Source organism: Pongo pygmaeus, chromosome 8 (genome assembly GCF_028885625.2).
Source record: "Pongo pygmaeus isolate AG05252 chromosome 8, NHGRI_mPonPyg2-v2.0_pri, whole genome shotgun sequence".
NCBI classification, from domain to species: domain Eukaryota; kingdom Metazoa; phylum Chordata; class Mammalia; order Primates; family Hominidae; genus Pongo; species Pongo pygmaeus.
Genome location: NC_072381.2, coordinates 34,835,001 through 34,845,154, shown reverse-complemented (window position 1 = coordinate 34,845,154; position 10,154 = coordinate 34,835,001).

The window sequence follows — 10,154 nt, the reverse complement described above, 5'->3', positions numbered from 1 at the left end:
AATCTCATGAATGTCTGACCATGCCATAACTGAATTTGCCTTGCCTTGAAAGCAACGTGATTAATATCTCCCCTCAATTTTCCTGGTCATCTTAACTACAAATAAACACAGTTACACTGCTGATATTACTTCAGAGGTCTTTCTTTGGTGGTTATAAGCACACAATTTACAAGTGCCCTGAACTAAATGGGACCTTTTCAAATATTTATGATGAAAAATTTTTGTTTTTAATTACTCAAAGCATATGACAGCACAATATATAATAATGCATATGCAAAGCCCAAAATGCATGAGTTAAATTACAAAAATCTTCCTTCTCTCTTTCTGTGTGTATACATCTATATAAAACATTCATATATATATATGTATATATACACACACATATATATATATATATAATTAAACCAAACTGATTTCTTTTTCCAAGTCCTTTGGACCAGATCAATAGCGTTATAAGGAATTCTGGCCAAGAAATAGTTGGTCACAGCATTTTTGTTAATAATGCCAAATGTTCTTGCCCAAGGGAGAGAAGAATGATTTCCAGACATAAACCCTTCTACAGTATATATAGTGAGGCTATAATGGTTCCTTTTGTGTCTTGTTACCAAAAGCAAGAAGGAACCTCATTTCATCCATGTTGACAAAATAGAGGTGCTGCCTCTTTCATGTTTTTGAAGTAATCAATTTCAGGTGGTCAGTGCTAGTTCAATGGGTGTAGAAAAATCATATACAGGAGCCATGCTTTCTAATAGTCACACCTACCATTGAAAAATATATGGGCTCTGAAGTTTTTAGAATTGGATGATGTATAACAGACATTAATTGCTTTTCTATAGTTTCTAAAAGAAAGGAAGGGTGAGGATTAGGATTTGTGAGCTACAAATTAGAAGGAACCCATTTGGAGTCTTCTATCTAAACTTGGTATAATTAGTGCAACATTTTTCTATGGATCAGATTTTGGTAGTATTAACTTATACGTCAAGAATTATTCTGACCATCTCTAATGTCTCAGTTCATTTCCAGTGTCTCTGTTTTGTGATACAGGAAAGAGAGCAGGTGGTGGTATTCCACTTTTAGTGTGTGAAAATTTCTGCAACCAAACCAGTCAAGTATTTGCCTTCTGTCAATTCCGTCAAAAGACTGTTGACAACATTTCATTCTTACCTGCACCAGGATTTACTCATCTTCGCTTATGATTCTGGTGAAACCAAAACCTGGATTGGGTTGCCCAGGTATATCAGAGGCCCAAGTTAAATTCTAATTCCTGCCTACTGAATACTGATTGAATCATTAGGCATGAATTTACCCTTGCCAAGGCACAGGGGACAGTGAAACTTCTCTCCAACTTCAGGTTGCCAGCACCTGATTCTGAAATAAAGATTGAGGAAAACGATGTGGAACGCTCCTTTGTAGTAAAGGGCAGTGATAAGGTGTGTCAAGGCTGTCTCAGGCACCCCTTGCCTGTGGGAAAGGGAAGAACAGATGCCTTTGAGGCAGGAGAATAGGGCCTAGAGGCAGGGAACTGAAGGCCGATTGACTTCCTAGAACTAAATCAAAAGGAAAACCCCAACTTTCCACACCTAAGTAAAAAAAAGACCAGGGACCTTTGCAAACCCCCGACCTTTTTCTGCAAGGCAGATGGAAAATTGAAAGTACCTCTGATTGGTTGCTTTCCATAGCCAATCAGATTGCATAGGATGTAACCTTTGTAACTTTACTTCAGCCTCTGATTGGTTGCTTCCCTCAACCAATCAGATTGACTGTGGGCCACTACTTCGTCTGCATAGGGTGTACACCAAGTGGCCAATGGGAAACCTCTAGAGGGTATTTAAACCCCAGAAAATACTGGAACTGGGCTCTTGAGCCCCTGTGGTCGGCTTCCTTCCAACATGTGGAGTGTACTTTCGTGTTCAATAAATCTCTGCTTTTGTGGCTTCATTCTTTCTTTGCTTTGTGCTTATCCAATTCTTTGTTCAAAATGCCAAGATCCTGGACACCCTCCACCGATAACTCTTTTTGGATGGCTTTCTACCTTCTTCTCCCCTTCCCAATTCCTCTCATTTCAGAACTCAGCAGGCCCTCAGATGTATATGTGCTTTCATAACACCTTGTGTCACTTTTAGGTTTTCCATTTTTATCGCATGTAAAAAGTTAAATATGAGAGAGGGCCTATCTGCCTGACAAAACTATAAGCTCATGGAGTAGGAAATGTGCTTTGTTCAATGCTGTTTTCTGTATGCAAAGGAGAGGATTCTGTACATGCTAAGCGCAAAAAAAGAAAAAGTTCCTCCGTTCATTGAGAATGGGGAAGACAGAGATTCTTAAGAACGAAAATAATATATGAGAGCACTTTTATCAAGGCATCCAAAGTTAGAACAAGGAGCAGACGACCAAAATCCCAGCACCTCTGTCTGTTTTTCTTCTAGACCAGTTATGGGTTTTCTTTGCAACATTACACATTTTCTCTGCATGTATGACTTTGTTTTTAGATTTTTATTTGATACAAGTTTTTTTGAGATGGGGTCTCCCTTTGTCACCCAGGCTGCAGTACAGTGGCATGATCTTGGCTAACTGAAGCCTCAACCTCTGGGGCTCATGCAATCTTCCTGTCTCAGCCTCCTGAGTAGCTGGGACTACAGGTATGCACCACCATACCTAGCTAATATTTTAATTTTAATTTTGTTCAGACGTAGTCTCACTATGTTGCCCAGGCTAGTCTTAAAAACTCCTGACCTCAAGTGATCCTCCTGCTTCAGCCTTCCAAAGTGCTGGGATTACAAGCATTGAGCCACCATGCCTGGCCTATTTAATGTAATTTTAAACATAATGAAAAGTTGTAAATATGGTTCAAATAACTTTTGTATACACTTTTCCAAAAACATTACTTAATGCTTACATTTTAACCCAATTTGCTTTATCATTTACCACTATTCCCCTTCTATCTTTATCCCCTTCTGTCTTTATCATTTACCAGTATTCACCTTCTAGCTCTTCTAAGGGGTATTATTTGAGAGTGACATACAGTCACATTATGGTGACCCTAAATACATAAGGGTGTTTTTTTTTAAAAAAAAGGAAATTCTCTTACATTTGTACATCTCTGTATACAAAACAATGATCAAAACCAGAAAACTTGCTTGATGAGTTGTGGCATAGAAAATAAAATTTAAAAACCCAGGAAACAAAACATTGGCATAATAATATCATTTGAGCCACAGTCCATATACAAATTGCATCCATTGGCCCAGTAATATCCTTTATAGGACTTTTTTTTTCCTAGCCCAGATCCAACCTAGGGTGATGAGATTCATTTAGTTGTCCTGTCTCTTTAGTTTTTTTCATCCAGACCCCTTCCTTAGACTGTATTTGTTTTTTGTGACTTTGCCATTTTTGAAGTGTGCAGGCCAGTTTCTTTGTAAAATATCCCTGGATGTATGTTTATCTGATGTTTCCTTGTGAGGAGGTTCAAGTTGTGAATTTTTAGTGGTAAAACCATAGAAGTAATGCTGTATCTTTCTCAGTGCATTGTGCAATGGAGCAGGTGATGTCCCTTGCTCCATTATTGATGATGTTAACTCGAATTACTTGGTTAAGGTGATAGCTGCCAGGTTTCCCCTTGCATGCAGTTTTTCAGGGATCTTAATTAGATAATACACATTTTGAAGATATAGCTGAGGGAATCAATGATTATGAAGGACAGCTTGGAAGATAAGTAGGCCATTTCATCCTTTTAACTCTAAAATTGACTCTTGTTTTAAGCCAGACCATAAGATAATCCATGGACCTGGACCAAGATAGGCAGGCCATGTGTAGAATTGCTTTACCTGACTGCATTTGGTTTTGTGTCATTGGCTCTCTTGCATAATAAGGAATTTTTCTGGTCTTTGTCTAGGGTTCCTGGCATGGAGCTTCTAAAACCCTTGGAATTTACCAAGTGATAGGGAGTATTGTTGTTATTCGAATGCCTCAGTTTATACTAATGAGATGGCCCAGGAACTGGATTGGTTACCAGAAAGACCAATCTTGTGATCAGAGGGTTGGGGCTTTGAGATAGCCTGACCTCTGGGGAGGAAGAAAGGCTGGAGATTGAGTTATCAATCATGCCTGTGTAATGAAACGCCAATAAAAACTCTGGACACCACTGGCAAAATTCAGTAGAGCTTCCTGGTCAGTGAATAGATGGATGTGCCAAGAGAGTGACATGCTCTAATTCCATAGGGAGTGATATGGTTTGACTGTGTCCCCACCCAAATCTCATCTTGAATTGTAGCTCCTATAATTCCTATGTGATGTGGGAGGGATCTGGTGGGAGGTAATTGAATCATGGGGCGAGTCTTTCCCATGCTGTTCTCATGATAGTGAATAAGTCTCACAAGATCTGATGGTTTTATAGATGGGAGTTCCCCTGCACAAGCCCTCTTGCCTGCCACCATGTAAGACGTGGCATTGCTCTTCCTTTGCCTTCCACCATAATTGTGAGGCCTCCCCAGCCATGTGGAACTGTGAGTCCATTAAACTTCTTTCCTTTATAAATTACCCAGTCTCAGGTATCTCTTATTAGCAGCATGAGAATAGGCTAATACAGGGAAAGAACATGGAAGCTCTGCATTCAAGACCCTTTTAGGCCTTGTCTGATGTGTCTCTTCATGTGGCTCATTCTGATTTGTACTTTTTTGCAATAAAACTGACCACAAAAGTAGCACTTTCCTGAATTCTGTAATTGTTCCAGTGAATTATTAAGCCTGCAGGGTCATGGGAACTCTCTGGATTTGTTGCCAGTGACAAAAGTTTGGGTGACCTGGGGACACTGCTTGTGGCTGGCATCTGAAGTAAGGGCAGTCTGTATACCATGCCCTTTAACATGTGGATCTGCACTTAACTCCAAGTAGTTAGCACCAGAATTAAATTTCAATAACAGCAATTGGTGTCAGAACAGGCTCTTACAGAGGAACATTACAAATAGTTTATAGGCTGGGTGGGGTGGCTCACGCCTGTAATCTCAGCACTTTGGGAGGCTGAAGCACTTGAATCCAGGAGGCAGAGGTTGCAGTGAGTCAAGATCGTGCCACTGCACTCCGCCTGGGCAACACAGCCAGACTCTGTCTCAAAACAAAAATAACGCCCCCCCCCAAAAAAAAAGTAGTTTATAATAATATTTGAACTTGATAAAATTTTGATTACAAATAATGTGCACATATATACGTATATACATTATTTACATATATAAATGTGTAAGTATGGCCAAGTGCAGTGGCTCACACCTGTAATCCCAGCACTTTGGGAGGCAGAGTTGGCAGATCACTTGAGGCCAGGAGTTCGAGACCAGCCTGGCCAACATGGCAAAACCCTGTCCCTGCTAAAAATACAAAAAAATCTGCCAAGCATGGTGGCACATGCCTCTAATCCCAGCTACTCGGGAGGCTGAGACATAAGAATCACTTGAACCCGGGAGGCAGAGGTTGCAGTGAGCCGAGATTGTACCACTGCACTCTAGCCTGGCAACAGAGCAAGACTCTATCTCAAAAAGTAAAAAAATTAAAAATTAAAAAATGTGTAAGTGTGAATTATACATATAATCTGTCAATGAAACTTTAACTGAAAAAAATATCATTACATAATAGTTTCACAATAGTTTCATTCTCTTTAATTCTTTAGCCTAAATACTGGTCCAAAGCTACATTAGAAAATTCAGATCTTCTGTTTTTACTTTTTAATGAGTTGCCAAATATTTACTTAAATCAAACTCACGTTTGGTTTCACCACTTTATTTGAAGAAAATGATGAGTGATTGGTAGGAATTGTTCTAAGTATGATTGGTATGTTCTAAGTATGATTGGTAGGAATTGTTCTAAGTTCGATATGGAAAGTTTATTCAACCATGGTTTCCTTTGGTCAGAGTCTGTGTTAGATAATACTTTGTGTCCTACCAAATGAGAAAGCTTCTCACTGGAAGAATAAAGTAGACCCTTCCACACATGTATCGTTTTTCTTTTAGATCAATATGTGAGCATTTAAAAAAGTTGTTCACTGGGCGCAGTGGCTCATGCCTGTAATCCCAGCACTGTGGGAGACTGAGGCTGGCAGATCACTTGAGGTCAGGAGTTCAAGACCAGCCTGGCCAAAATGATGAAACGATGTCTACCAAAAGTAAAAATTTAGCTGGGCATGGTGGCAGATTCCTGTAGTCCCATCTACTCAGGAGGCTGAAGCAGAAGAATCTCTTGAATCCGGGAGGCAGAGGTTGCAGTGAGCCGAGATTGCGCCACTGCACTCCAGCCTGGGCGACAGAGAGACTCTGTCTCAAAATAATAATAAGAAGAAGAAATAAAAAAAGTTATTCAAAGATTTATAGGGATGGAAAGAACTCCAGAGGTCTGAAATTTGTTGCCATGTCTTTGGGAAAAGTTAGACTCAAATGAAGATGCTGTTTTACACTTAAAATAAAAAGCACAGTGAAATCTGGAATGATCCAATATCTCTCTTTTGCTCGGCTTCTGTTGCTGACATCGTAAACCAGAACTGGACTTCTGCTTCAGACTCTTCTCTGAAACATGAGGCAGTGAAGGCCACCAAGGACAGCCAAGGTCAGGGGCACTGAGTTGGGGTTAGCTTTGGCCACCTGCTATTTAGGAGGGAGACTTCTTTTGAAGATATCATTTCTATAGGGAGGTTATTACTAAGACCATTCATGGGGGTGAGGGGTGGGGTTCTTGAGCGAAGGCAATGTGGAACAATATTTGATTTTGTAACCTGAGTTCTGACTCCATTCCTGAACATTTTGGGCCTGGCTTGCTGACCTGGGTGTTTTTGGTGGACTGGCGGAGTAATGAATTGGGAGCACTTTTGACCTGCTACCTGTGAACACTTATTGGAAGCCTGGAATAGAGGGTGATTTCTCCAGCTGTTTTGTGGATGGAAAGGGAGGAGAAAGTATTGAATACCTACTCTGTGCTGGAAACAGTTACCTCATTTAATTCGTAACCCAAGTTTGTGAAGTACATTTCTTCAGTTTCTTTGTTAAACAAATATCTTGTGAGGCCCTACTGTGTACCAAGCATGGGTCAAAGTGCTGGGAACTCAGAGGTCCTTGCCTTTTTGGACTTTATGGTCTCATGTATTTCATCATTGATATTACTTTAATCAAGTTTTCATTAATTTGGAGCATTATATTTCTGCCATAAAATTAATATACAGAAAGGTATGGCTGGGTGCAGTGGCTCACACGTGTAATTCCAGCATGTGGGAGACTGAGGCGGGTGGATCACTTGGGGTCAGGAGTTTGGGACTGGCCTGGCCAACATGATGAAACCCCATCTCTAATAAAAATACAAAAATTAGCCGGGCATGGCAGCACCTTCCTGTAATCTCAGCTACTCGGGAGGCTGAGGCATGAGAATCACTTGAACCAGGAGGCGGAGTTTGCAGTGAGCTGAGAGCATGCCATTGCACTCCAGCTTGGGCGACAGAGTGATACTGTGTCTCAAAAAAAAAAAAAAATTAATATACAGGGAGGTAATAAATAAAATATGTAAGGGGTAAGGTGGAAAGGTAAGGAGAAAATCATCTGTTTTTTCACATTTTCATATGAAGCAAGGGAAGGTGGAAAAAAAGAGCTAAAACCAACTTCTCTGATGTTTTAATGGTCCATAGTGGGCCTTGCCATTACCTTTGTTAACTGATAGCAGTTGGCCTCTGAAAGTAGTTGTTCATCATACTCCAGTGAACTTTATTTCAAGATCAGCCTGTCTATTTCATAGGACTGATCTCCTTCCAGACTTCAGATGGGAAATGTCAGCCCTCTTGTCAACATCGCTAACACTGAAATTCTTGGGATAGTGCAGATGCTCTAAGCAAACTGGGATTGACTGTATGTTTGCTCCACTGTCCCCAAGGCCACTGGGAAGAGGCAAAGGGAGCTCTTCTCAACCAGTTTTTATGGTAAAATAGGCCAATAAAATGATGATATAAATCAGGAATCATTTCTTTGCTAAAGGGTTTAGTGGGCATATTTAATTTTTTTACTTTTTGAGACAGAGTCTTGCTTTGTTATCCAGGCTGCAGTGCAGTGGTGCAATCACAGCTCACTGCAACCTCCGCCTTCTGAGCTCCCACCTCAGCCTCCCGAGTAGCTGGGACCACAGGCGTGCACCACCATGCCTCGCTAATTTTTTTTTTATTTTTTGAGAAGCGGTTTCACTGTGTATGCCCAGGCTGGCCTCAAAATCCTAAGCTCAAGCAATTCACTAGCCTCAGCCTCTCAAAATGCTGGGATTACAGGCATGAGCCATTATGCCCAGTTAGTGGGCATATTTAAAACAGAAAGGAGCAGCTGGCCATGGTAGCTCATGCCTCTAATACCAGAGCTTTGGGAGGCCAAGGTGGGAAGATCACTTGAGGCCGGGAATATAAGACCAGCCGGGGCAACATAGAGCGACCCAGTCTCTACAAAAAATTTTAAATCCTGAATCAAAGACCAGATGGGAAAATTCAAAAAATAAAAAATTAGCTGGACGTGGTGGTGTGCATCTGCAGTCTCATCTACTCGAGAGACTGAGGTGGGAAAATCGCTCGAGCCCAGGAGTTCCAAGATGCAGCGAACTATGATGGCACCACTGCACTCCATCCCGGATGACAAAGTAAGACTGTTTCTAAAAGAAATAAAAAATAAATGAATGAAAAAGAAGCAAGAGTTCTAGTATTCATGGAGAAATTCAATCATCTATTTTTCAATCTAAAAGGTTGAGAATGAAATTCTTATAATCACAGGCATCAGGACTGACTTCTGGGGTTCTGAGATGCTGGTCTTCAGCTTCTTTATCAAACTGACATCAAATTGACTAATAAAACAAAGGCCACCTTTCCCCAGTGTGTGTGCATTAGGATGTCCTAAATATGACACTGCCCAAGGAGATTTTACAGCTCTCCCACATGTCACCACGTGGATGTCCTTCCCAGATACTTGACTCTGCCTAAATACATTTCTGCAGAAGCCTGTCCTTCCGCCCGGCCCAATGTGGCAGCCAGAGAATGAGCATCACTTTCATGTTAAATGATCCTGCCTGAAAGTCATCATATCTAAATGTGTGGATGTGTCCTGTGATTTCGCATGCCTGAATGCTCCTTAGCTGACTCATAAGAAATTTTCGAAGTTGTTTGCTATGCCCCCCAAGTCTGACTAGCATGCAGGGATGAATGCTTTGATCCAATGAGCAGGACCTACTGTAATTTGCCAGGTGCTAAAATTAAGCTTGGCAATAGCCTATGGGGGCAGAAAAATTTGTCCTGGTGACCTGGGGCTTCCAGAGACACACAGACAGGCAGGAAACAGGTGAAGCAGAACTGGGGAGGAGATGTCTTTCCAGAACTGATATGAAAAATGTCCAGGATGAGCTTGTGAAGGAATTGAAAAGGGGGATGGTGGTGATCTTAGCATGCAATGTTATGAAAAGACTGGGAGAGGGAGGGAGCTGTTTTCTCAGGAGACTGAGACCTGAAGAGACTGCTGAAGAGACACTGTATTTGTCACAGCAAGAATAATCAGTATGTTGGCATTTGGACTCTGGTGACAGGGATGAAAATGAGATTCTGTGAAAGACACATCAGAGTCAATAGGCAGGAGCCTGGCTGTGGCAGGAAGGATGAAACAACCAAATTGAGACAATCTGCTGAAGAAAGTGAAATTGCCAATAATTGCCTCAAACTGAGTGTGTAGGGTAGGGGGTGATGTGGGGTGCTTAGCAGAAAGAAGGGGGAGCTCAGTCTCCATTGTGTTAACTTCGAGCAGCTGCTGAGGCCTCCTGGTGGGAACGCCAGGGAAACAGTTGGATAGATTACTGCCCAGAGGGAGACAATAGCTTTTGGATTTGTACGGCCGTCGGATCCAGCACACCAACTCTCTCTCTCTCTTTTATAACTTAACATGGCTCCATGTGACCTTCTACCTCTGCATGCGTACTTCATGTGATCGAGACTGAGCCACGGGTGAGAAAGTTTGTAAGAGATCTGCACTCAGTGACACATTTCAGCAGAGCTCTATTCACTACAAATAGGGGTGAGATCCATGCCTTGCTTAGGCCAGCTTGTATGTGACTTCCGGATTTCCATTTATCAACAGGCTGTGACTTGGTGCAGCTGCAACAAATTGCATGCATTAT